Here is a 27,905-nt window from a genome sequence, read left to right as displayed (position 1 = left end):
TGGTGGCGCACGCTTGTAATCCCCGCGCTTGGGAGGCGGAGACAGGTCAGCTGTACTGGCTTAAGAGACCCTGTTTCCAAATAAAAAGTATAAAATAGGTCTGGGAGTGTAGCCCGGAGGTAGAAGGGCTTCCAGGAACCCCAGTACCACCAAAAAAAAAAAAAAAAAGGAAATAAGAAGTGGATGTGGTGATACACACTTGTAGTCCCAGTACTTGGGAGGCTGAGACAGGAAGGTCACAGGTTCAAAACCAGCCTTAGCACCTTAGAAAGACCCTGTTTCAAAAATAAAAATAAGCTAGGCGTGGTGGTACACGCTTGTAATCCCCGCGCTTGGGAGGCAGAGACAGGAGGATCGTGCAGGTTCGAAGCCAGCTGCGCTGGCTTAAGAGACCCTGTTTCCAAAAATAAAAAAGTATAAAATAGGTCTGGGACTGTAGCCTGGAGGGAGAAGGGCTTCCAGAAACCCCAGTACCACCAAAAAATAAAATAATAAAAAAAAATAAACTGGGTGTGGTGGCTCACGCTTGTAATCCCAGCATTTGGGAGGCTGAGACCGGAGGATCACGGTTCCCAGACAGCCTCAGCTACTTCGCAACTTAGTGAAACCATTTCAAAATAAAGAATGAAAAAAAAATTGGGCAGGGGGTGTAAGTCAGAGGTCAAATGCTTCTGGGTTCCATCCTCATACCCACAATAAATAAATAAAAATAAATAAAAATAATAAAATAAAATAGGGCTAGAGGTGTAGCTCCGAGGTAGAATGCCCCGGATTCAATTCCTAGCATGTGTGTATGTGCGTACACACACACACACAAATTAAAAGAAAATCAGAGCTAGGTGTGGTAGCATAATCTGTAATCACAGTACTTGGTAAACCGAGACACATGTTCCAAAGAGGCTCACCATTTCAAGGCCATCCTCAGAAGCTTAGAGACTCTCAGCTTAGTGACACCTTATCTCAATAATAAAAATTAAAATAGGGCTGGGCGTGTAGCGCAGTTACAATGCCTATGGATTCAATCCTCAGTATTCCCTCATCCTTACCCCACCCCAAAAAAGAAAAGAAGAAAATCAGGTCCAGAAACATCATAATCAAACTACTGAAAAATAGATTTTTAAAATATAGGTAAGCAGACAGAGAGAATAACACGTTCTACATAGAGGAAAAACTATGGATGGCTGCAGATGGCTCCATCATGAGCCATGCAGACAAGGAGGCCTTAGCAGTCCAGCCCTACAGGAAACGCTGATGAAAGTTCTTTAGGCAAAAAGAAAGTCTCGAAAGGGAAACTGAAGGTTCAGGAATGAAGGATCAGGAAAACACTGATTAATATCCAGATAAATACAAAATAATTTTTTCAAGTTCTATAAGATATATAATGTTGAGTACAAAAATTATAACTCTTTCTGAGGGTTTTTTCAGTGTATGCTATAATGCATTTGACAATTATAACATGGTGGGGGAGGTAAAGGAAGGTAAGCTTTTAGCATCATAATTTGAATGGATAAAATATGAAGTTTATAACATCTAAGAAAATTAAGTATTTATATTAATTTCTATAGCAATCACTAAAAATATTATACAGAGAAATACAACACCAACTCCATTACATAAATTGAAATGAAACCCTCAAAATGATTCAGAAAAAGGAAGGAAAGAGAGAACAGATGAACAAGAACCAGAAAAATAAAATAATATGATCAATCCAACCATATCAATAGCCACATTAAGTTTAAAATACTTTAAGGCTGGGTGTGGTGGCGCCTGCTTGAACCCCAGGATTTGAGATGCTGAGATAGGAGGATCAAAGGTTCACAGCCAGCCTCAGATAATTAGTGAAGCCCTCTGCGATTTAGTGAGACCCTGTTTCAAAATAAAGAATAAAAAAATAGGGCTGGGATTGTAGCTCAGAGGCAGAATACTCTTGGGTTCAATCTGTAAGAACCACAAAACAAACAAACAAACAAACAAACAAACAAACAAACTTAAAAACAGTAATTAAAAGAGATAATCAGATTGCAGATTTCACAAAACAAGACTCACTTCTGTTACATATAAGAAATCCACTTAGAAGCCAGGCGTGGTGGTGCATGCTTAAGAGGATCGTACAGGTTCGGAGCCAGCCTCGCTGGTTTAAGAGACCCTGTTTCCAAATAAAAATATAAAATAGTTCTGGGAGTGTAGCTCGAAGGTAGAAGGGTTTCCAGGAACCCCAGTACCACACACACACACACAAAAAATCCACTTAGGCTGAGTATGGTGGTGTACGCATGTAAGCCCAGTACTTGGGAGTCTAAGACAGTAGGTTCACAGGTTTGAGGCAAACCTCAGCAACCCAGCAAGACCTTCTATAACTTAGTGAGAACTTGTTCCAAAATAAAAAATAAAATAAAATAAAATGGGGTTAGGGATTTATTTCCAAGGTAGAAATCCCCTGGGTTCAATACCTAGTACCAAAAAAAAAAAAATAGACCATAGAAACTGGACATGATAGCACATGCCCATTATCCTAGTACTTGGAAGGCTAAGTAAGACATGAAGATCACAAGTTTGAGGACAGCCTTAGCAATTTAGCAGGACCCTCAGCAACTTAATAAGACCCTATTATAAAATGTAAAAAGAAGCTAGGCACAGTGGCCCACAACTGTAATCATAGTATTTGGGAGGCTTGAGACGGGGGATTGCAGGTTCAAAGACAGCCTCAGCAACTTAGCAAGGCTCTCAGCAACCTTGTGAGACCTTGTTTCTAAATAAGAAATAAGACTAGGCTGAAGGTGTAGCTTGGAGGTAAAATGCCCTTGGGTTCAATCCCCAGTACAAAAAAAAAAAAAAGAAAAAGAAAAGAAAAGAAAAAGGAAAAAAAGGTAGATATCACTACAGATTCCACAGAAATTAAAGACAATAACGAAACACTATTAGCCATAATGTGGCCCATAAATTTGAAAACTTAAATGAACTGGGATAATTTTTTTTTTTTTTTTTTGGTGGTACTGGGGTTCCTGGAAGCCCTTCTTCCTCCGGGCTACACTCCCAGACCTATTTTATATTTTTGAAACAGGGTCTCTTACGCCAGCACGGCTGGCTTCGAACCTGCGCGATCCTCCTGTCTCCGCCTCCCAAGCGCGGGGATTACAAGCGTGCGCCACCACGCCTGGCGAACTGGGATAATTTTTTGAAACCTACAAACTACCAAAATTCACTCAAGAAGAAATAGAAAATATGAACAAGCTACATCTATTACAAAAATTGATTTTATTAAAAGATTTTCTAAAGAGAAAAATTCAGACTCAGAGAACTTCAGTGGTTAATTATACCAAATATTTAGGAAATACATAATACCAACTCTACATAATACATATCAGAAAATTAAAAAAAGGAGAGGCAGGCATGGTGGCACACGCCTGAAATCCCAGTACTTGGGAGGCTAAGATAAGGAGGATAGCAGGTTTGTAACCAGCCTTAGCAACTTATAAAGTTCTCCTTAACTTAGTGAGACCCTGTTCACTTTATTTATTTGTTTGTTTGTTTGTTTACTGCAGTGCTGGGGATTGACCCCAGGGGCATTCTACCTTCAAACTATACCCCCAGCCCTACTATTTTTTTTGGTGGTACTGGGGTTCCTGGAAACCTTTCTACCTCTGGGCTACACTCCCAGACCTATTTTATACTTTTATTTGGAAACAGGGTCTCTTAAGCCAGAGAGGCTGGCTTCGAACCTTCTGTCTCCGCCTCCCAAGAGCGGGGATTACAAGCCTGCACCATCACGCCTGGCTCCCAGCCCTACTTTTTATTATTTATTTTGAAACATGGTCTCACTAAGTTTCAGAAGGCCTCACTAAGTAGCTGAGGCTGGCTGCAAATCTGCAATCCTCCTGTCTCAGACTCTCAAGTACTGAGATTACAAGCATGTACCATCATATCTAGCATGAGACCTTGTTTCAAAATAAAAATAATAGGTCTGGGAGTGTAGCCCGGAGGTAGAAGGGCTTCCAGGAACCCCAGTACCATAAAAAAAATAAATAAAAAATAAAATAAAAAATAAAAAATAAAAAAATAAAAATAAAATAAGACTGGGATTGTGGCTCAGAGGTAAAATGACCCTGGGGTCAATCCTTAGCACTACAAAAAAAATAATAAAGTGAAATAAAAATGAAAAAGAGAGTCAACATTTCCCTCTTAAGAAAAAAAAGGCAAAAATATCTGTTTCTAACACACATTGAGTATTGCATAGGAAGTCCTAACTAGCCACAACAAGGCAAGAAAAAGAAATAAAGGCATAATCAGTCAAGAAGATAAGAGGTCACTAGTTGCTAAAGACATAATTGTCTATGTAGATGATCCAGGGAACCTATAAAAATTTTCCTTGTTTACTGAAGAACCAAGATAGAGAGTCAGTACCCAAAATCAGTTATATGTCTATTACCAATGAGTGATTAGACATTAAAATGAAAGAAACAATTATAAAAATTAATTTTTTTAATTTATTTTTTTTATTCTTTACTTTTTTTTATTGGTGCACTGTATTCATACATCATAGTGGGATACAAACTTTTGTAGACATACATGTACACATCGCCCAGTCAGCCCCCACCCGATCCCCACCCCATTCCCTCCCCATCCCTCCTTCCCATGCTTGGCTTAGTGGTTGACATCTAGTATTATAGCAATTTATCCAAAATTAAAAATGATAATTTCACATAACAGTTTCATTTGTCTGATACCAAGCTTTTGATGACTTAAAGATAACATTTCAATATTTCTTTTTACTTTCTTTCTTACCAGAGAATATTTTTTTCTATTTTTTTAGGTGAAACTATCATATATTTATATATTTATTTTTCAGAAAAAAAATCTATCCTAATATGGAATATGGACTCTAGATACCCAAAATGATCTCGAAAAAGAACAAAGCTAGAAGATATATATTTTCTGATTTCAAACCATATAAAGCTACAATAATTGAAACAGTGTAGTACTATTCTAAAGGCAGATATATAAACCATTGGAGTTAAATAAAAGCCTAGAGCTAAATTCTTCCCTATATTGTCAAGTTATTTTTGACAAGGTTTCCACGAACATTTGGTGGTGGAAATAATAATCTTTTAACTAAATATTGTTGAAAAATAATAATTACATGGGAAAGAATAAAATTGGACCCTTACCTAATCCCATATACAAATATGAACTCAAAATAGATAAAAGACCTAAATATAAATCTTAAGACTATAAACTTTTAGGAGAAAATCTGGGTCATAAAACCTCACAACACTGAAATTGGCAGTGATTTCTTGGATATGATTTCAATGGCACAGGCAACAGAAGAGTATACAAACTCCCTAAAAAATAAAAAAAAATATTGTATATACAAAGACAATGTAAACAGAGTTAACAGTTACTAATAGAATGGGATAAAATATTTCCAAATGCTATATCTGAAGGTATATTAATATTCCAACTAGACATCCTAAAAATTAACAACAATAAAGGCAAACAATACCATTTAGAGATAGGTAAAAGACTAACATAAATAATGAATCTCCACAGATAACCAGTCTTAGTTGTCTGTTGGATGGAAAATCTTGTTTCTCTGGTTCTGGTGTGTGTTACCTATTTCTTCTTTGTAGTTAATCTCTTTGAGTATTTTCTCTAGTGCTAGTTTTGAAGACATAAATTCCTTTATTTTCTGTTTGTCATGGAAGCTTCTTATTTCTCCATCTAATTTGATAGAAAGTTTTGCTGGGTAGGAAATTTTTGGCTGGAAGTTGTTTTCTTTCAGAGTTTGGAATATGTTACTCCGAGCCCTTCTGGCTCTCATGACTTGGTTTGGGAAGTCTGGAGTGATTCTAATTGGCTTGCCTCTGAATGTCACTTGGCCCTTTGTGTTTGTTGCCTTTAAGATTCTCTGCTTGGCTTCCACATTGGTCATTTTGACAATTATGTGGCGTGGGGATCCTCTTCTCTGATCCTGTCTAAAGGGAGTTCTATAAGTTTCCTGGACCTGTGTATCAACCTCTTGCTCTATGTTTGGAAAATTTTCTGCTATTACTTCCTTGAAGAGATTGTTGATCTCTTTGGTTTCACCTTCTTTTCCCTCCTCTATTCCAATTATTCTTAGGTTAGCTCTCTTAAAATGGGCCCATATTTCTTCAATATCAGATTCCTGCTGTTGGATATTTTTTTCTAGATTAGAAACTATGCGTTCATTTTTGGAATAATCATCTTCTAAGAGCGAGAGTCTGTTCTCCATGTGGTCTAATCAGATGTTTGTGCTTTGAATTGAGGCCTTTACTTCATTAATTGCATCCTTTATCTCTTTTTGGCTCTCTCTGAGTTCTTTTCGAAGCACCTCTATTATTTCTACAGTTATTTTCTTGATTTGATCTTCTAGAAATCTCTGATTTTCTGTTTTATCGGGTTCTGATGTTGTGGGGTTGTGGGCATTCATTGCTCCAGTATTATTCCTCTTTCCCATGATTTCGGAGGTTTGTGCCTTCTCTGGGTTCTTCCCTTGGGTCACTATGACTTCACTTAAGGTGTTCTGGATCTCGAGTCAGTAGTATCTCAGACCCCACTACTCCTTTACTGGGTTGTATCACAGAGTCTCCGACCCAGAGAGTCCATAGAGGCTGCTTTAGACTGTGGGGGATGCCAGGTTGCATGTTTTCCTATGGTGTGATATCTCTGCCACCGCCACTCCCCCACTGGGTCAAGTCCCAGGGAGTACAGTACTGGGATTTCTCCTCTGTGGCCCGCAATTTGACTCACTGTTCTTGAGTACGCAGATGTAGCTGTACTGGACTCGGCGAATTCTCTGCTGCTGCCGCCGGTGGCAATATGGCGCCGCTGCTACGCCCTCGGTCGTGAGGCTGGCGTATTTCTTCTTGGTTTTGAGTTCCACTCTGAATCCCTGCAGTGTGTGCTGAGCTCAGCCACTGGGAGCTTTAGATGCTCCCTGCGCCGAGAAATCCCGCCTGGCTGTTCCGCAGCATCTCACCTCGGCTTGCTGTTGCCGTCCTGTGAACTCGCAGCTGCCGCTGGCAGTATGGCGCTGCTGCCGCGTCCTCAGGCATGAGGCCAGTGTATCTCCTCTGTGGCTCTGAGCTCTGTTCTCAGTCTGCTTTCTCTCTGGATCCTGGTGATTTTTTTTGTTTCTCTGGTGATCGTGTTTTCTGGCTATGAAAGGCGCTGATTTTGTGGTAATGGAGATTGGTTGTTAGCGGGGCTCTTAAGCCCCGCTTTTCTCGGTTGCCATCTTCCCGGAAGTCCTATAAAAATTTATAATAGTAGCCCACATCCCTATGATATTTAGCTATAAATGTGTCTGCTGAAAACTCTAAAATCCAGATGAAAGAAATAGTCTTAATTCTTATAATTTTATGTTGCCTTATGTCCATTTTGAATTTGTTTCATTTTCTCATATTGAAAGCAGGGCTGTCATCCTTGACATAGTTTCCGGCTCTTTGTCTCCTCCCAGTTCTTTAGAGTGGTTGACCCAGATAGCTGCTGTGTACAACCACCTCCTGGTGGCCATCTCTAGAGAGAACTAGATAACTGACTCACGCTAGGGACCCCGTGGGCTGTGCAGGTATGCCAGAGACCCACCTCTTGATCACACATGGCTGCACAGAACTTGTGGCTGCTTGCTCGAAACTCACCAACAGAACCTTCCTTGGGGAACCTGCTGGGGAATGCTCTAGCCCAGGAGAGGCTTCGACCCACAGGCCTCGCTTCCAGTCTCTCTCCCCACGGCAGGTTGAGTGTTTGCTCCAGAGGGCTCTACCTGCCTCTTCACCCCATGAGGTGTGCAGTTCCCCCCGCTCTGGGATCTGAAAGCAGTACACTACTTCTGCTAGTTCATGTGTTTTGTTGACTCCTCTGTGTTTCACCTGAGCCAATCAAGGAAGGGCTAGACTCCCCTGAACCTAATTAGGGCACGGCTAGAGTTTATAGCCACTCTCATGGAGGAGAGCACAACACCAAATTAGGAAAAAGGAAAAAAAAAAAGCCCATAACATCCTAAATAAATGAAAAGATAAACCACCTTCATGGATTGAAATACTCAGTATTAATATGCCAGTCTCCCAAATTGATCTATAATTTCAATACAATCCCAATTAAAGTCACAGCAAGATTTTTCCTGATAATCACCGATCTGATTCTGTGATTCATGAATAATAATTCTAAATGCATAATTCTAAGGCTTTTAGAATAAAACTTAAGAAAAAGTTTCTGTAATCATGGGTTGCAAAGAGTTTTTAGATATATACTAAAAGTATGATTTATAAAAGAAAACAATTGAAAAACTGGGCTCCAGCAAGCTTTTTTGTTGGTACTGGGGATTGAGTCCAGACGTGTTCTACCTCCAAGCTATAGCCCTAGCACTTAAAAAAATTTTTTTTTGTTTTGAAATAGGGTATTACTAGGTTTCTGAGAGTATTATTATATTGTTGAGGCTGTCCTTGAATCTGTGATTTTCCTATCTTAGCCTCTCAAATACTGGGATAGTTGGGCGTGGTGGTGCACACTTATAATCCCAACATTTGGGCGGCTGAGACAGGAGGACAGCGATTCGAGAACAGTCTCAGCTACTTGTGAGGCCCTTTACAACTCAGTGAGACCCTGTTTCAAATTTTATTTTAAAGAATAAAAAATAGGGCTGGGGTGTAGCTTAGAGGTAGAATGCCCCTGGGTTCCATCCCCAGTACCGAAAGAAGAAAGAAAGAAAGAAAGAAAGAAAGAAAGAAAGAAAGAGGGAGGAAGGAAGGAAGGAAGGAAGAAAAGACTGTAAGAAAGAAAAGATTGTGAAGGTAATGAGAAGCAAGCCTTATATGGAAAGATTTTTTTTCAAATCACATTGAATTTAAAATATATAAACAACTCAAAAATCCTTCACCAATGAGGGATACTTCCAGAATGGTGGAGTGAGGAGCTTGTTTATTCTGTGAGGTCAGTATTGTCCTGATTACCAAAGCTAGACATCAGAAGAAAAGAAAAATACCAACCAACATATTTCATAAACTCAGACACAACAATTCTCAATTAAATATTAACAAAATGCATCAAGCACCATAGAAAAAGGATCACATACTATGACCAAGTGAGAATTATCTTAGGAATGTAAGGTCAGTTTAAAGTAAAAAAAATTATTAATGCAATACATCATATCCATATAGTAAAGGACAAAGACACACCATTATGGCAGTAGAACAGAAAAAAAACGATGACAAAATTCAACACTCATACAAAAATATCTGAACTAACTAGGAAAAGAGAAATTTTCAATCCAACAGTGTTTAAGAAATTTACTCACTTTGAGTAATTTTAGTATCTAAAGCTGTATAAAGCAGGTGGCTTCCCACCATTAGCATGTCTCCCCAGCATCAAGACAGACCACAGCCGGATGTGGTGGCACACACTTGGAATCCCAGCACTTGGGAGGCTGAGACAGAAGGATCTGGATTTGTGGCCAGCCTCAGCTACTGAGTGAGGCCTTCTGAATTTGGCGAGACTCTGTTTCAAAATAAAGAATAAAATATCAGGCCAGGGGTATAGCTCAGAGGTAGAATGCCCCTGGGTTCCATCTCCAGTACAAACAACAACAACAACAACAACAACAACAACAAACACAGACTACAGTTCATTGAAATCTTCCCACAGTATAAAGCATATCTCAAAGAGGGCTGCTTTACCAAAGAAAGAGAAATATATGTTTCCTATTTGTCTTGAGAAGTAAAAATATTAAGTTTAAAATTTTTTTAAGATAAGTTATGAAGGAAGCATTTTGCTTACATTTTTTTTCCATCCTGGGGATGGAACCCAGCCATTGAAGAAAGCATTTTAACAATTAAATGTTAACTTCTGCCTTTTTAACAAGATGGTGCCGAAGGCGAAGGAAGCTCCTGCCCCTGCTAAAGCTGAAGCCAAGGCAAAGGCTTTGAAGGCCAAGAAGGCAGTGTTGAAAGGTGTTCATAGCCACAAAAAGAAGAAGATCCGCACATCACCAACCTTTTGGAGGCCCAAGACACTGTGGCTCCGGAGGCAGCCCAAATACCCCCGGAAGAGCGCCCCCAGGAGAAACAAGCTTGATCACTGTGCCATCATCAAGTTCCCCCTGACCACTGAGTCAGCCATGAAGAAGATAGAAGACAACAACACACTTGTGTTTATTGTGGATGTGAAGGCCAACAAGCACCAGGTCAAACAGGCTGTGAAGAAGCTCTATGGCATTGACATCACCAAGGTAAACACCCTGATCAGGCCTGATGGAGAGAAGGTGTGTGTTCGCCTGGCTCCTGATTATGATGCTTGGGTGTTGCCAACAAAATTGGAATCATCTAAACAGAGTCCAGCCGGCTAATTCAAAATATATGGTTTTTCACTATGTATATGTTTCTTGTCTTTGTCAGTTTTTGTTTGGGCTGTGGGAAAGCTATACATCAAGGTAATAAATGGGGTTTGTGCAAGGAAAAAAAATGTTAACTTCTATGTTTTTACAATAATAATAATAGATAATAGAAACTTCACAAAATATCTAACTTATGTAGCACACTTGGTTAAATAAGTTATATACTTTGAACATTTTTTTTTTTTGGTGGTACTGGGGTTCCTGGAAGCCCTTCTACCTCCAGGCTACACTCCCAGACCTATTTTTAGTGCAATCCTCCCGTCTCCGCCTTCCAAGCTCGGGGATTACAAGTGTGTGTGCCACCACACCCAGCTTGAACATCTTAATAAAAGTTAAATCATATGTCTTGCCAGGCATGGTGGTACATACCAATAATCCCAGTACTTGGGAGGCTAAAACAGCAGGGTGCAGATTCAAGAACAGCCTCAGCAACTTAGTAAGACTCTCAGCAACCTAGAGAGACAATGTGTCAAAATAAAGAAAAATAAAAGGGCTGAGGGCATAGAGTGGAAGCAGAGTGCCCCTGGGTTCAAGCTCTAGTACCAAAAAACAAAACAACATATGTCTTATCCTTTGGCCATATGGAAAAATGTCATCCTGAGAGTATTTGTTCTTCTTTTTCCTCCACAATTATGTGTGTGTGTGTGTGTGTGTGTGTGTGTGTGTGTGTGTGGTACTGGAGGTGGAACCCAGGGGCTTTTCTACCTCTGGGCTATATTAACAAGCCCATTTTTGTATACTTTATTTGAAAATAGGGTCTCACTAAATTGCTGAGAGCCTCAATAAGTAGCTGAGGCTGGCTTCGAACCTGTGCGATCCTGCTGTCTCTGCCTCCCAAGCACTGGGATTACAAGTGTGCGCCACCAGGCCCGGCTCCAAGTACTCGGTTTAAAGGGATGCCCCACCACACCCAGCTGGACATTCCTAATTCATTTATTTATTTATTTTGGTGTTAATAGGGGTAGAACCCAGAGGCTTTCTATCTCCGGGACTGTACTCCCAGACCTATTTTATATTTTATTTGGAAACAGGGTCTCACTAAGTTGCTGAGAGCCTCACTAAGTAGCTGAGGCTGGCTTTGAACCTGTGCGATCCTGCTGTCTCAGCCTCCCAAGTGCTGGGATTACAAGTGTGCGCCACCATGCCTGGCTTCCCTCCACAATTGTTAACCCATATCAGCTCTGCCTCTAGGCACCACCGGAAATCTCACTGGGCACCTTCTTCTGTTACCCTCTGATGGTGACTCCACCCCTGGTGACATGCTGAGGTGAGTGGAGTTTGGTGTCCACCGCAACAGCGCACTTCAGCCAACAACTAGTGTTCCTGCTGCTGGCTAACAGAAGAAACGCGGACAACGATGTAAGCCATCATGCCATCATGCCAGATACATGTGCTGCAGGACAGTGACACGTCCTGTAACCCCAGTACTTGGGAGGGGACAGGAGGTTCACAGGTTGGAGCCAGCCTAAGAAACTCAGCAAGACTCTGTTTCAAAATAACAAATAAGCTGAGCATGCTGGTACGTGCCTGTAATCCCAAAATACTAAGGAGGCGGAGGCACGAGGATTGCAGGCTCGTAGCCAGGCGGTGGAAGACCAGAACGGTGAGGGCGGCCCCATTCCTATGTCATCTGCAGTGTCCCTTATCGCAGGAAATAGGTTTAGAATTTGTAAATCGTATTTCTGTTGATTGTAGGAAAAAATAATCTTTCCATGTAGGGAGGATGAGAGTTGTTTGGGCCATGCAGCACCCCCTCTTCCCTTTTCTTTACAAAACAGCACTCAAATTGCTGCAGAACACCCTACTACCACCTTTAGGCCAGCCAGCAGATCCACCCTGGGTCACGGATACAAGGAGAAGCTTGCTGAGAACGTGTATCTGTGAAAGCTGCTTCCTCTCGCTTTCATGGAAGCCACACAGAGCAACTTTTCTTCCCCTCTGAGATAAACTGAGCAAACATGTCCAAGATCTGAAGATCTACTGGGACTGTGGACCTCAGGGCAACGAGAGCCCAGGATAAGAGAGAGAGAATCCTGGCTGCCTATGGAATTAGGTCACCAGAATGAACCCAGCCTTTCCCTACATGTCTAGGTCAGGTAAGCTGAGCAATGCCTTTAAACAGTGAGTTTGAGCCAGGCGTGGTGGCGCACGCTTGTAATCCCCACGCTTGGAAGGCTGAGACAGGAGGATCACACAGGTTTGAGGCCAGCCTCAGCTACTTAGTGAGGCTCTCAGCAACTTAGTGAGACCCTGTTTCCAAATAATATAAAAAACAGGTCTGGGAGTATAGCCTGGAGGTAGAAAGTCCCTGGGTTCCACCCCCAGTACCACAAAAAAAAAAAAAAAAAAAAAACCAGTTTGAATTAGGTTTTCTCTTAATACAACCGAATGCCCTTGAATGAATGCATGGGGCAGCATATTTTAATCCATCAGGGAAAAGCACTTGTTTCTCCCAGGCTTCTCCCACTCAGTCTCCTCCTTCCTGGAGTGTCTTGGGGGCAAGTGGTGGGAAGTCTGCGGGGCTCCACAGCACTGAATGGAGGAGGTCCCAGGTCGCCTGCTTGGCTGCCCTGCCATGCCCCCTGCCTTTCTGCTTCTGTGGGCAAAGTGTCTTCAGTGGACTACAGTCTGTAACCTCCCTGGCCAATGTGGCCTTGACCTTGGCCCTGGCAACACCACTGTGTTTTGAAGCCAAGCTGAAGCTCTCCCTGGGGACCTGGCCTAGGATTGTCCCCATCACAGCTCTCCTCCAGGGTCCAGGCAGAATCAGGTAGCCATGGAACACCAGAGCTGCACTGGGCCCGGAGGGCTTCCTGCTCTCACTCAGGCCCAGTGGGGCATAGATTTAGCTCTTTGCAAGGGCCACTTCAGGTCCCAGTATGTGGGCTCTGTGCCCCAGGCTTCCTGGCTGGGAGCACAACCTTGGCCCCATGGACAGTATGGCCTGGGGGGGGGGCTGTCCCAGCCCCACCCTAGCATCAATCCCACAGGGGCTGGGTCTGAGCCCATTCAGAGGCCCCATTAAGCTCAGCTCTGTGCCGTGCTTCCAAGCCGAGGAGCTGCCAACTGCTTCTAGAAAGGGGCCTTGCCCATGTGGCTATCTGGACCCTCTCTACTGGATGGGTCCTTTATAATGTTATAAAGGACAAATGCAAAGTTCTGAGTCCAGATATTATAGGAAAGATTCTGAAATTAAAAAGTTAAAAATGCAAAGCAAAGAACTTTTACACTTCTAGTGCCTGATTCATATTTCTTCTCTCTCTCTCTCTCTCTCTCTCTCTCTCTCTCTCTCTCTCTCTCTCTCTCTCGTCTCTGTCTCTGTCTCTGTCTCTGTCTCCCTTTCTCTTTCTTCTTTGTGGGGATTGATCTGGGGATGCCCAACCACTGAGTTACACCCCAGACCTTTTTTTTTTTTTTTTTTTTTGGTGGTACTGGGGTTCCTGGAAACCCTTCTACCTCTGGGCTACACTCCCAGACCTATTTTATATATATTTTTGGAAACAGGGTCTCTTAAGCCAGCAAGGCTGGCTTTGAACCAGCACGATCCTCCTGTCTCTGCCTCCCAAGTGCGGGGATTACAAGCGTGTGCTACCACACCTGGCTTACGTCCCAGCCCTTTTTATTTTGAGATAGGGTCCCACTAGGTTGTGCTGGCTGGCTTCAAACTTATACCTGTCCTGCCTTAGCCTCCTGAATCCCCGGGGTTGCAGGCCTGTGCCGCCGTACTTTTCTTATTTCTGTTGTGCTCTTCCCTGAGTGCTAGTGCTAGTTGAAGGCTAGAGCTGAACACAGCTTCTTTCCTCTCAGTGTCACCCTCTCCCTGTGAAGCGACAGAGGCCTCAGTCTCTGTGTGCTGGCAGTCTTTCAGCAGCAAAAGGTGCTGGGAATGAATGTCATCAAGTGGTATTTCAGAACCACCCTTAAGCTATCATGTATTTTGTTCAATTAAAACTGCTGACAAGAAAACGTCTAGTTCCAGGAAGGTGGTGCAAACATACTTTCTCTGTCCTTTTCGCAGGTTCAGCTAATCCTGGGTACTGTGTATACAGCAAACATAAGAAGATTCTGACAGGTGACAGAAGACAGACTGGCCAGTGACTGTGGGACCCAAAGAATTACACAGAGCTAAATCCCACCTAATATGCCACAGACTGGGTGCTGGAGAAGCTGATGGCCGAAGACCAAAACACAACAGCAACGACAACCTGCGCTTGCTCTCCAAAGGACCAGGGAGGAAACAGGCCAAGACAGAAAACCTTTAGGCAAACACTGCATTACTCCAGCCAAACACCACAGAAAAAACGGCTACGTTATCAACAATCCTCCTGCCCTGACGCCTAGCCAACTTTCTCTTAGTAATTTTCTGCGCAGATGACCTCTCGCCTCGCTACAGGATGTGAGCCCCCAGTCTCCATGCTGTGTTTGGCGTTGAGCTCATTCTCTCGCCCCTATTCAAATAGTCTTGAATAAACTCTTCCTTGCCAATTGAACTACCTGGTACAATTTTTATTTGACAAAATATAATATATCAAAATGTGTGGGATATAGACAGAACAGTGCAGAGTGGAAATTTTACAGCACTAAAATGTATACATGAGAAAAAAAAGTCTCAAAGTAATAATCTAAGCACCCACCTCAAGAACCTAGACAAAGAAAAACAAAATAAACCCAGATTAAGCAGAAGAAAAAATAATAATCCTCCTGTCTTAGCTTACCAAGTATTAGAAAAGAAAAAAAATCAGAATAAAGAAAAGAAACTAATAAACTGAATATAGAAAAACAATAGAGAAAATCAGTAAAACAAATAGCTGGTTATAGCCAGGCAAGGTGGACACACCTTTAATCATAAGACTTAGGAGGTGGAGAAAGGAGGATCACAGGTCTGATGCTAGTACACACTGAGACCTGTTTCAAAATAAAAATATAAAATAGGGCTGTGGGTGTGGCTCAGTGGTAGACTGTCCCTTGGTTCAACCTTTAATACCAACACACAAAAACATCAACAACAAAAGAAACTAAAACAATTTACCAAATACGAAATAAATAATATGGACAATCCTAATTTAAAGACACTCCCAGCCTGGTGTGGTGCTACACACTTGTAATCCCAGTGCTTGGGAGTCTGAGACAGGAGGATCACAGATTCAAAGCCAGCCTCAGCAATTTAGTGAGCCTCTCAGCAACCTAGCAAGACCCTGTTTCAAAAACAAAAGATTTTTTAAAAAGGGCTGGGAGTGTAGGTTTGAGGTAGACTGCCTCTGGGTTCTAGTCCCAGTAACACACACACACACACACACACACACACACACACACACACACACCTTTCTCTCACAGTGATATATTAGTGTAGGGTGATGAGATCTAGCCTGTGCAACAGGTACGAGTGAGCTGGACACCATCTGCAGCGTGCGTATGACGCTGGGAGAATTGGACAACGGTGCGCCCTGTGGCCAGGCAATGCTGGCAACACCAGAGAAACCTGTGCACAAGACAAAGAATATCTGTCACAGTAGTGCTTTATTGAGTGCTGTTGTTTGGTTTTGGTTTTGTGTGGTACTGGGGACAGAACCCTGGGCATGTGAATCATATATTAGCTCTACCTGGATAGCCAAGACTCAGTCCTCGATTTCACTTCTTCCCTTAATGACATTTCTGACTGCCTGCCATCATGAAGACACCATGCAGCCTGCCTCTCAGGATGGAGTGTAGAAAGCGCAGGTGCTCACCAGCGAGGGAGAGTGACCACAGGCAGCATAGAGGACACTAGGGGGCGCCATCTCCAGTGAGACAATGTGTGGGAAGAGACAGGGACACCCAGGACCCAACCCCAGCACTCATCTTGAGCCAGACACACACGTTCACTGCAGCGCCTCCAGTCAGGCCCTGCCAGTTAATGTCAACTCTTCAAATGGCAATAGTGATAACAAGTGCTGCCCAAGTGGAAAATAACCAGATCTCCACCTTACACCTATGCAAAAGCAAGCTTCCAGCCAGGCCCAGTGGGCACGCTTGTAATCCCAGCATTCGGGAGGCTGAGACCGGAAGATGCAGTTCGCAGACAGCCTCAGCTTCTTAGTGAGACCGGTTTCAAAATAATAATGAGCCAGGTGTGGTGGCGCACGCTTGTAATCCCCACGCTTGGGAGGCTGAGACAGGAGGATTGCACGGGTTCGAAGCCAGCCTCAGCTACTTAGTGAGGCTCTCAGCAACTTAGTGAGACCCTGCTTCCAAATAAAATATAAAAAAGGTCTGGTAATATATCCCAGAGGTAGAAAGCCTCTGGGTTCCACCCCCAGCACCACCAAAAAAAAAAAAAGAATAAAAAATAGAGCTGGAGTATAGCTTGGAGGTAGAATGCCCCTAGGTTCCATCCCTAGTACTGCAAAATAATAATGATAATAATAATAAAAAACAAGCTCCAATGTGATTAAAGACCCAGAAAATAAGGAACAAAGCTTTTGTGTGTGTGTGTGTGTGTGTGTGTGTGTGTGTGTGTGTGTGTGTTTTACTGGGGATTGAACTGAAGGCCATTCTACCTCTGAGCTGCACCCCAGCCCTGTTTTATTTTTATTTTGAAATAAGGTCTCATTAAGTTGCTGAGGCTAGCTATAAACCTGGAATCCTCCTATCTCAGTCTCCCAAGTACTGAGATTACAGGCATGTGCCACTATGCCCACCTAAGAGCAAAATGTGGTGTGTGTGTGTGTGTGTGTGTGTGTGTGTGTGTGCGCGCACGCGCACATGGTGTTATTGGGGGTTGAACTCAGGGGCATTCTACCTCCAAGATATAGCACTAGACATTTGTAGTTTTTATTTTGAGACCTGGTCTTGCTAGGTTGCTCAGAGTCTCACTAAGTTGTTGAGGCTACTTTTGAATCCGAGATACTCCTGTCTCAGCCTCCCAAGTACTCAGATTACAGACATGTGCCACCATGCCTGGCAGAGTAAAACCTTTGAGGGAAAATTTGAACATCTTTATGATCTCTGTGCAAAAAGAGTTTCTTTAACAAGACATAAGAAAGCCAGGTGTGGTGGTACATGTAGCCCCAGCTACCTGGGTGGCTGAGGCAGGAAGATGGCTTGAGCCCAGGAGTTCAAGGCCAGCTAGGGCAACATAATGAGATCCAGTCTCAGAAAGATGGAGAAAGAAGAAATAAGAAGAAGAGAAGAGAGGAGGAAGAGGATGAAGAAGAGGAGAAGGAGGAAGAGGAAGAGGAGGAGGAGGAAGAAGAGGAGGAGGAAAAAGAAGAAAAAGAAGAAAGAAGAAGAGGAGAAGGAGGAAGAGGAAGAGGAGGAGGAGGAGAAGAGGAGGAGGAGAAGGAGGAAGAGAAGAGATACAAGAAAATGTAAACCATAGAGACTACAAATATGGTGATATTAAAATAAAAAACTATAAATAAAAGATACAGACTATAACATGAAAAAGTACATCAAAGAGAAGTAATTTATATAGGTGAACAAAAAATAATATTCATAATATATAAAACCTTTTACATATTAATAAGTAAAAGATAAACCACTAAATTGAAATTGGTATAAGGAGATAATAAAGCAAGTTAGGCTGGGCCTGGTGGAGCCTGCTTGTAATCACAGCATTTGGGAGGCTGAGACAGGAGGATCACGGTGCACGGACAGCCTCAGCTACTTAGGCCCTTGCAACTCAGTGAGACCCTGTTTCAAAATAAAGAATAAAAAATCGGCTGGGGGTGTAGGTCAAAGGTAGAATGCCCCTGGGTTCCATCCTCAGTACCACAAAAAAATAAATTAAAAATAAGTAAAAAAAATAAAGCAAGTTACTGAAAAAAGCCTCAAATGACCAATAAACATGAAAATATACTTGCTCTCATTGGTAGCTAAAATAATGCAAATGAGACCACAATAATGCATTAATTCACACTCACCAGACTGGCTGAATGTAAAGTGCCTGAAGCACAGTGATGAGTCTATGGGTGACGAGATCCAGCCCACAGCAGGGGGGGTGAGCTGGGCAGCACTGCAGAGTGCCTGTGACACTGGGGGAGCTGGAAGCACATCCTCTGGCCAGGTGATGCCAGCAACACCAGAAAAAGCTGCACACATGACAAAAACATTCATCACAGTATTGCTCCTTTTCTTGCAGTATTTTTGGTGCTATTGTTTTGTTTTTGTTTTTGTGCGGTACTGGGAACTGAACCCCAAGCTACATCTTCAGTTCTTTTTATTTTTTATTTTGAAATAGCATCTTGCTAAGTTACTGAGGCTGTCCTCAAATATACAATCCTCCTGTCTTAGCTTCTCAAGTACTGGGATTACAGGCATGTGCCACCATGCCTGGCCTACAGTCCTTTTTATTTATTTATTTTTATTTTTATGGGTCTAGGGATGGAACCCAGGGGCATTCGACCTCTGAGCCACACCTCCTGCCCTATTTTTTATTTTTTTATTTTGAAACAGTCTCACTGAGTTGCAAAGGGCCTCACTAAGTAGCTGAGGCTGTCTGCGAACTGCCATCCTCCTGTCTCAGCCTCCTGAATGCTGGGATTACAAGCGTGCGCCACCACGCCCAGCAATCCACAGTCCTATTTAATTAATTAATTAATGGCACTAGGGATTGGACCCAGGGGCACTCTATCTCTGATCGCATTCCTAGACCTACTTTATTATTATTATTTTTTGAAACAGGGTCATGCTAGTTTGCTGAGAGTCTTGCTACATTGCTGAGGCTGACTTGAACCTGCAATCCTCCTGTCGCAACCTCCCAAGTACTAGGATTACAGGTGTGCACCACAACACCTGGCTGCAACACTGATTTTAATAGTAAAAAAAACTGGAAGTGATCTAGCATACTTATTTACTTATGGTACTAGGAATCGAACCCAGGGGTATTCTACTACTGAGCCTCATCCTAGCCCTTTTTCTTCTGGAGCATTTTGACCTGGAACCAGTGACCCTCCTGTCTCAGCCTTACAAGTACTGAGATTACAAAAGTATGCCCCTCCCCCAGTTGATCTAGTTATTTACTTATTTTTGTGGTACTGGGGGTGGAACCCAGGGGCTTTTCTACCTCTGGGCTATACTCCCAGATCTATTTTATTTATTTATATTTATTTATTTATTTTAATTTAATTTTTTTTTGGTGGTACTGGGGATGGAACCCAGGGGCCTTCTACCTCTGGGTTACACTCTCAGGCCTATTTTATATTTTATTTGGAAACAGGGTCTCTTAAGCCAGTTGAGGCTGGCTCCAAACCTGCGTGATCCTCCTGTCTCAGCCTCCCAAGCACGGGGATTACAATCGTGCGCCACCACGCCAGGCTTCTCCCAGACCTATTTTATACTTTATTTGGAAACAGGGTTTCACTAAGTTGCTGAGAGCCTCACTAAGTAGCTGAGGCTGGCTTAGAACCTGTGTAATCCTCCTGTCTCAGCCTCCCAAGCGCGAGGATTACAAGCATGTGCCACCATGCCCGGCTGATTTAGTATATTTATGCAGTGACATCTCAGTATTTGGGAGGCTGAGACAGGAGGGTCACAGGTTCGTGGCCAGCCTCAGCTGCTTAGGGAGGCCCCCACAACTTAGTGAGACCCTGTTTCAAAATAAGGAATAAAATAGGGTTGGGGGAGTAGCTCAGAGGCAGAATACCCCTGGGTTCAATCCCTGGTACCACGGAAAAGAGAAAAGAGCACTGACTCAGGAAAAATAGACCACAGAAAGAATGCACAGGTTTCTCTATGCACCCAAGTAATGTTGAAACTCTTAAACTGGATGGTGGGTGGCACAAGGATGTTTATTTTGCCAGGATCCACATTCCTCTGGTAGGCGAGAGGGGCACCAGGTAGAGTCCTGGGCAAGCGGAGGACTGGGTGGAGGGCATCAAATAATGCTCCTTGAGGACATATCCTCAGAGTTGAAGCTAGAACTAATGGGCAGCAACCAAAGAAGGTTGGGTTGGAGAACGTATATGTGCTCAGGGATGTAGGTGCAGAAAGACTCAAGGAGCCATGGATCATAAAAAAGCATTACTACATTATGACAAGATGTTAATTTGGCTCCAATCCATTTAAAAAGTGAGTATAAACATGATAGTGAAATTCTGGATCTACAATTTAAAAAACAAAGATGACTACAGGGTAGAAAAGGACTCACTAAACAAGAACTGGAAGCAAGACTACATCTCAGTCATGCTGGGAGTTTAATATCCCATTATGGCAGCTATAACTTTTTTATTTTTATTTTTTTGCAGTACTGGGGATGGAACCCAGGGGCATTCTACCTCCAAGCTACATACTCAGCCTTACTTTTTATTCTTAATTTGGAAATGGTCTCACTGAGTTGCAAAGGGCTTCACTAAGTAGCTGAGGCTGTCCCCAAACCAGGATCCTCCTGTCTTAGCCTCCCAAGTACCTGGATACAAGCATGCGCCAACATGCCCGGCTAGCTATAACATTTTTTAAAATTAAATACTGACCTCAAAGAAAAATGAGAACACAGAACACTAAAGAGTTTGTAAAAACACAAAGTGAAAGGTCAGATATTTTGAATTTCATAATGCTGATAAATTCTGAGCCAGCATCGCGAGTGGAATTACAGTGCAATGAACACACTGACAAAAACTGGCCCTGTTGATGTAGAGACGCTAGCAGGGACCTTTAAAGCCTGTGTGATAAGGAGGTATCTGGTGGAAGAATGCAGCTCCTGGCAAGTGCAAACAGAGAAAGGCCCTCTGCACCTCCCATGAGAAGCCTTTGTGAAAGGCACAGTAGTTATGAGGGGTGAGAAAACGAGGACAGGCAGGCAAGAACCCAAAGGGAGCTGAGTTGAGAAGAGGAGCATTCAGACAAAGTGAAGACCTCAGGGGCACCTCAGGCCTGAGCCACAGAAGACGGCAAGCCAGCATGAGAAGGGACATGGCACACGGTCAACACACACAACCCTGCCGGTGATCCCAAGCTTGAGGCTCTGCGACACGCAGGACAACTCTAGAGCAGGTACGTGTGCAGTGGCCATTCAAGAAACACTCAGCACCTACGTGCTCCAGCTACAGAGGCAGCCAGGGAAATCTCTACTATGGAATTTACAACCCAGGGCGAGAAACACAGGAAAACAGGCTGCTATAACCCACTGTGAATAGCAAGGCATAAAGAGAATCTAGGACGCACAAGAGGCTGGGGTTCTTTTTTTTTTTTTTTTTTTTGCGGTATTGGGGATGAACCCCGGGGCATTCCATCTCCCAGCTACACTCTCAGCCCTATTTTTTATTCTTTACTTTGTTTTTTTTTTTTGTTTGTTTGTTTTTTTTTTTTTTTTTTGGTGGTACTGGGGTTCCTGGAAGCCCTTCTACCTCCGGGCTACACTCCCAGACCTATTTTTGCATTTTTATTTGGAAACAGGGTCTCCTAAGCCAGCGCGCGGGGCTAGCTTCGAACCTGCGCGATCCTCCTGTCTCTGCCTCCCAAGCGCGGGGATTACAAGCGTGCGCCACCACGCCCGGCTATTCTTTACTTTGAAACAGAGTCTCACTGAGTTGCAGAGGGCCTCACTAAGTAGCTGAGGCTGTCCGTGAACTGCGATCCTTCTGTCTCAGCCTCCCGAATGCTGGGATTACAAGTGTGCGCCACCACGCTTGGCTTGAGGTTCTTTTTTTTTTTTTCTTCTGCTTTTTGGTGTGTGTGTGTGTGTGTGTGTGTGTGTGTGTGTGTGTGTGTGTGTGTGTGTGTGAGAGAGAGAGAGAGAGAGAGAGAGAGAGAGAGAGAGAGAGAGAGAAAGAGAAAGAGAGAATGGGAATTGAACCAACTGAACCCAGAGGCATTCTACCTCTGAGCTACATCCCCAGCCCTTTTTTATTCTTTTTATTTTGAAATAGGGTCTCATTATGTTGCAGAGGGCCTCACTAAGTTGCTGAGGCTGAATTTGAACCTATGATCCTCCTGTCTCAGCCTCCCAAGTACTGGAATTATAGGCATGCACCACCATCCCTGGCTCAGACTGAGGTTCTGACAGAACCAGTGAGTCATAAACCATTCCAGCCCAAGAAAACATAAGAAGGCAGAGTTTTAGATGAATTAAAATTTACTAGATGGGAATATTTTTTACTGCTGCTTGGAATGTATACAGTTAGAAGGAAAGTTATGAGGAAAAGCCAGATAATAAAATCATTACTTTTCTTGTGACCATTAAAGAACTGAATAATGGAAAGAGAAAGGATCCTTGTATGTGTGAAGAAATTGCCAAGGGCTAGATAAAAAAAAATCTGTAGGAATAGGGAACAAGGCCCTGAGTTCACCTAAGGCCAGGAATGGGTATGTTCCCACCAGCTGCTCTTTAAAAACTCAGAATAATCTGGTAGAATATTCAGGAAGGTCTCTCTTCAAGGCTGGAGAAAAATGAGCTATAGATGAAGTAATTCTCCGGACCGACCAGAGAAATCATAAAAGTAAAACGAGAAGGAACAAACTGTTTCCAAGTAACTTAACTCATCTCAGAATAAATTTCAGGAATATTTATGAGAGTACAAAAATATCCCAAATGCAGCCATGAAAATTCATGTCTATCATTCACACAAAGATTAGCAGACATACAAAGAAGGAGGAAATAGACTCATAATGGAAATAACCATCTATTAAAACTAACCAATAATGGACACAGATGTTGAAATCAGCAGGCAAAGACATCATATAACTGCTTCAACATATTAATAAATTAAGCAGAGACATGGAAGGTATAAAAAGATTAAAATTGAACTTAAAGAAATGAAAATTGTGATGTCTAATACAAAATACATAAATGATAGGATTAAGAACAGAGCCATATAATAGGATTAAGAACAGAGTCATAACAAAAGAAAGTATTGTTGAACTAGAGGACATGGTAACATAAAACCTGTTATGGGTTAACTCTTAAGTGTCCCTTTCCAAAGGCCAAATGCTAAAGCTTGGTTGCTGGCCTGTGGCACTAATGGGAGCTGGTACACCCTTTAAAAGGTAGGGCTTAAGCCGGGCGTGGTGGCGCACGCTTGTAATCCCCGTGCCTGGGAGGCTGAGACAGGAGGATCACGCAGGTTCAGAGCCAGCCTCAGCTACTTAGTGAGGCTCTCAGCAACTTAGTGAGACCCTGTTTCCAAATAAAGTTTAAAATAGGTCTGGGAGTATAGCCCGGAGGTAGAAAGCCTCTGGGTTCCATCCCCAGTACCAAAAAAAGAAAAAGAAAAAAGAAAAAAGAAGGTAGGGTTTAGCAGAAGGAAGTGAGATCATTGGGGCATGTCCTTTAAGTGGACACTGAGTTCCTAGCTCCATCCCCCTCCCTCTTTTGCTTCCCAGCTGGCATGAGGCGAACAGTTTTCTCTTCCATCTACTCCCTGCCTCTCCACAGGCCCAAAGGTAACCTGGCTAAGCAATCTTGGTTTAAACCTCTGAAGCTGTGAGACAAAATAAATCTTTGCTTCTTTTAAGTTATTTAACTCAAATATTTTGTCACAGCAATGGAAATCTGTCTAACACATTATTCAAACTAAAATAAGAAAAAAGAATCCAAGGAAAAGAAGATGAGCTTAGTGAGCTGTGGGACAAAATCAAGTTATTATAAGTGGAGTCCCCAAAGAAGAGGGTAAAGAAAGTGGGACACTAGAAAATATGTGAATAAATATCAATGGTTTTCCAAGTCTGATGAAAACTGTAAACCCACAGATCCCAAGAAACTCAATAATCCCAAACATAAGAGGTAAGCGCGCGCGCGCACACACACACACACACACACACACACACACACACACAAACACACCCCAACATAAAGTATACCATAATAAAGTTTCTCAAAATTATGTATAAATAGAAAATGCTAAGACCTGCAAAAATGATACATTATGCATAAAGAAACAAAGATAACAATGACAACACATTTCTCATCAGAAATAATGTACATAAGGCCGGGCGTGGTGGGCACGCTTATAATCCCAGAATCTGGGAGGCTGAGACTGGAGGATCGCGGTTCGTGGACAGCATCAGCTACTTAGTGAGGCCCTCTGCAACTCAGTGAGACCGGTTTCAAAATAAAGAATAAAATATAGAGCTGGGGGTATGAGTTGGAGGTAGAATGCCCCTGGGTTCCATCTCCAGTACTGAAAAAAAGAAAAGAAAAGAAAGAATGTACCTAAGAAGAAAGTAATGTCTTCAGAATGCTGAAAGAAAAAAAAAAACAAAAACCCTGTCATTTGAGAATTTTATACCTTGCAAAACTAACTTTCACTCCTCCAACAGAAGACTAATATCTAGTGTGTATATGTATATATATTTTTTTGGGGGGGGGTTCCTGGAAGCCCTCTTACCTCAGGGCTACACTCCCAGACCTATTTTATACTTTTTATTTGGAAACAGGGTCTCTTAAGCCAGCGCGGCTGGCTTCGAACCTGTACGATCCTCCTGTCTCCACCTCCCAAGCGCAGGGATTACAAGCGTGCACCACCACGCCCAGCTTAATATCTAGAGTATAGAGAGAACTCAAGGAATTTGCCACTTCTAAGAAAACAAATAATCCAACCAGGTGTGGTGGTGCACACTTGTAATCCTAACATTTGGGAGGCGGAGACAGGAGGATTGAGATTCACAGACAGCCTCAGCTACTTAGTGAGGCCCTTTGTAACTCAGTGAGACCATGTTTCAAAATAAAGAATAAAAAAATAGGGTAGGGGGTGTAGCTGGAGGTAGAATGCCCCTGGGTTCCATCTCTAGTACCTCGGAAAAAAGAAAGAAAGAGAAAGAAAGAAAGAAAGAAAGAAAGAAAGAAAGAAAGAAAGAAAGAAAGAAAGAAAGAAAGAAAGACAGACAGACAGACAGACAGACAGACAAATAACCCAAACAAAAAATTGACAAGTGAACTAAACTTTACAAAAGAAGAAATTCAAAGCCGGGCGTGGTGGCGCACGCTTGTAATCCCAGCATTTGGGAGGCTGAGACCGGAGGATCACGGTTTGCGGACAGCCTCAGCTACTTAGCCAGGCCCTCGGCAACTTAGTGAGACCCTGTTTCAAATTAAGAATAATAATAATAAAGCCGGGCGTGGTGACACATGCTTGTAATCCCAGCATTCGGGAGGCTAAGACTGGAGGATCACAGTTCACAGACAGCCTCAGCTACTTAGTGAGGCCCTCTGCAACTCAGTGAGACCCGGTTTCAAAATAAAGAATAAAAAAATAGGGCAGGGGGGTGTAGCTCGGAGGTCGAATGCCTCTGGGTTCCATCTCCAGACTCGCAAAAAAAAAAAAAAAATAATAATAATAATAAAAATAGGGCAGGAGGTGTAGCTCAGAGGTTGAATGCCCCTGGGTTCCATTCCCAGACCTGCAAAAAAGAAAAAAATTCAAATGGCCAACAAATGTATAAAAAAGTTCAACATCATTTAGCAATCTGAGATGCAAATCAAAACTAAGCTGAGATTTCACTTAACCCCAATTAGAATGACAATCATTAAAAACACAAAAAAATGCTAGCAAGGGTGTGGAGAAGTAGGAACTCAGTGGGATTGCAAATCACTGCAACCACTTTGGAACACAGTATAGATGATCCTCAGAAGAATAGGAATGAATTTTATATATATATATATATATATATATATATATATATATATATATATATAGTTTTTTTTTTTTTTTCTGGTGGTACTGGGGGTGGAACTCGGGCTTTCTACCTCTGGGCTACATCCCAGACCTATTTTAAACTTTATTTGGAAACAGGGTCTCATTAAGTTGCTGAGAGCCTCACTATGTAGCTGAGGTTGCCTTTGAACCTGTGCGATTCTTCTGTCTCAGCCTCCCAAGCGCTGGGATTACAAGCGTGCGCCAACACACGTGGCTGAATCTACCATATGATTCAGCAATAGCACTTCTGGATATCTATCCAAAATAAGTGAAAGCAAACTACCAAACTAATGCATGCCTATTTGCCAATTCATAATTGCCAAACTATGGAACTAGCCAAGATGTCTATCAACAGATGAATGGATTACAAAACTGTGGGATATGTACATAATGGAATTTTACTCAGCTATAAAGAACAAAATTATGTCATTTGCTGGGAAATGGATGGAACTGGAGAACATTATGCTAAGTGAGATTAGTAAGTCACAAAAAGTAAAAAATTGAATGCTCTCTCTAATATACAGAAGCTAGGGAGAAAAAGGGTCATAGGAGGAACTCTAGACAAAGAAGGAGAAACCATAGATAAGCAAATAAGGCGACCTAACTGAGGGGACTGTATGAAGGGAAGAGAGAAATCCTCTAATGTACATGATGTATATTCACAAACATATCAAAATCAATCACTAAGCCACACAGGAGAAGGTGGGGGAAGAAATGGGGCGGGAATTGGGGAAGAGCTAAATGAGTGATGTGTGCATGTGTGCCTCCACCATCTTGCACCCAATTAAGATGTATGACTACAATGCACCAATAAAAAGCCTTTTGGAAACAAAAATTAAATAAACACCTTTCCAGAACTACAAAAGGCAAAAGAATTAATCAAGAAATATTTAAGGATGCCCTTAATGCAGAAAGAAAACCATGCTAAACAGAAATCTGAGTATACACAGGAATTGAAGAGTAGTAGAAATGGTAGTAACATGAGAAATATTCAAGATTTTTTACTACATAAATCTATTTAAAAGATTATGAACTGAACTGAGTGTGGTGGCTCATGCTTGTAATCCTAGTACTTGGGAGGCTGAGAAAGGAGAATCACAGGTTTATGACCAGCATCAGCTACTTAGTGAGGTCTCTGCAACTTAATGAGACCCTGTTTCAAAATAAAGAATAAAAAATAGGGCTGGGGGTGTAACTTGGAGGTAGAATGCCTCTGGGTTCCATCCCCAGTACATAATAATCCTAAAACTTTCTACAAAAACTTTAAGGAGATAGAACTATAATGGGAGAGAGAAAAAAAAAAGACCATACAATCATGGTTAATGATTTCAATATCCCTCTCTATATACCTCATTAAACAATCAGAGAGAAAATCAGCAGGGATATAGTAGACTTGGAGAACAGTACAAACAATTTCATGTAATTGGTATTTACAGAACACTCCACCACCGCTCAATAGCACCACACATACTCTTCACAAGCACACCTAGAACATTTATTAAGACAGAACATTGTTCTGGGACATAAAAAAGTTTGAATAAGTCTCAAAGGATTCAAGTCAAGCTAAGAGTCATATCTGAATACAAAAGAATTAAATTATAAATTGATAAAAGAAAGATATTTAAAAATTTCCAAATATTTGGAAAAATAACTTCTAGATAATGCACAAGTCAAAGAAAATACGAGTTACCATAAAGTTTTTTGAACAGAATGAAAATGAATATATAATATATTAGAATTTACTGGATGCCAGAAAACCATAAAGGGGAAAATTTCAGCACTTACTGCCAATATCAAATTAATGCTTATATAAGAAAACAAAAGCTGGGCGTGGTGGCGCACGCTTGTCATCCCCGCGCTTGGGAGGTGGAACAGGAGGATCGTGCAGG

The 27,905-nt window shown here is 42.2% G+C and overlaps 1 protein-coding gene and 1 pseudogene across 2 annotated transcripts in view; one reads left to right on the top strand and one right to left on the bottom strand.

The window, feature by feature from the left end:
* The window catches only part of POLN (DNA polymerase nu), a gene marked incomplete at both ends in the record, with an annotated part of 142,091 nt that overhangs the window by 50,523 nt on the left and 63,663 nt on the right, over positions 1–27,905 (bottom strand). The window lies entirely within an intron of this gene.
* LOC308264390 (large ribosomal subunit protein uL23-like) lies at positions 9,872–10,341 on the top strand (annotated as a pseudogene). The gene has a single exon. The product of its transcript is annotated as a large ribosomal subunit protein uL23-like (transcript).

The sequence above is a fragment of the Muscardinus avellanarius genome, assembly GCF_963383645.1.
Source record: "Muscardinus avellanarius genome assembly, chromosome: 6".
Taxonomy (NCBI): Eukaryota; Metazoa; Chordata; class Mammalia; order Rodentia; family Gliridae; genus Muscardinus; species Muscardinus avellanarius.
This window is presented reverse-complemented; position numbering and strand designations above follow the sequence as displayed.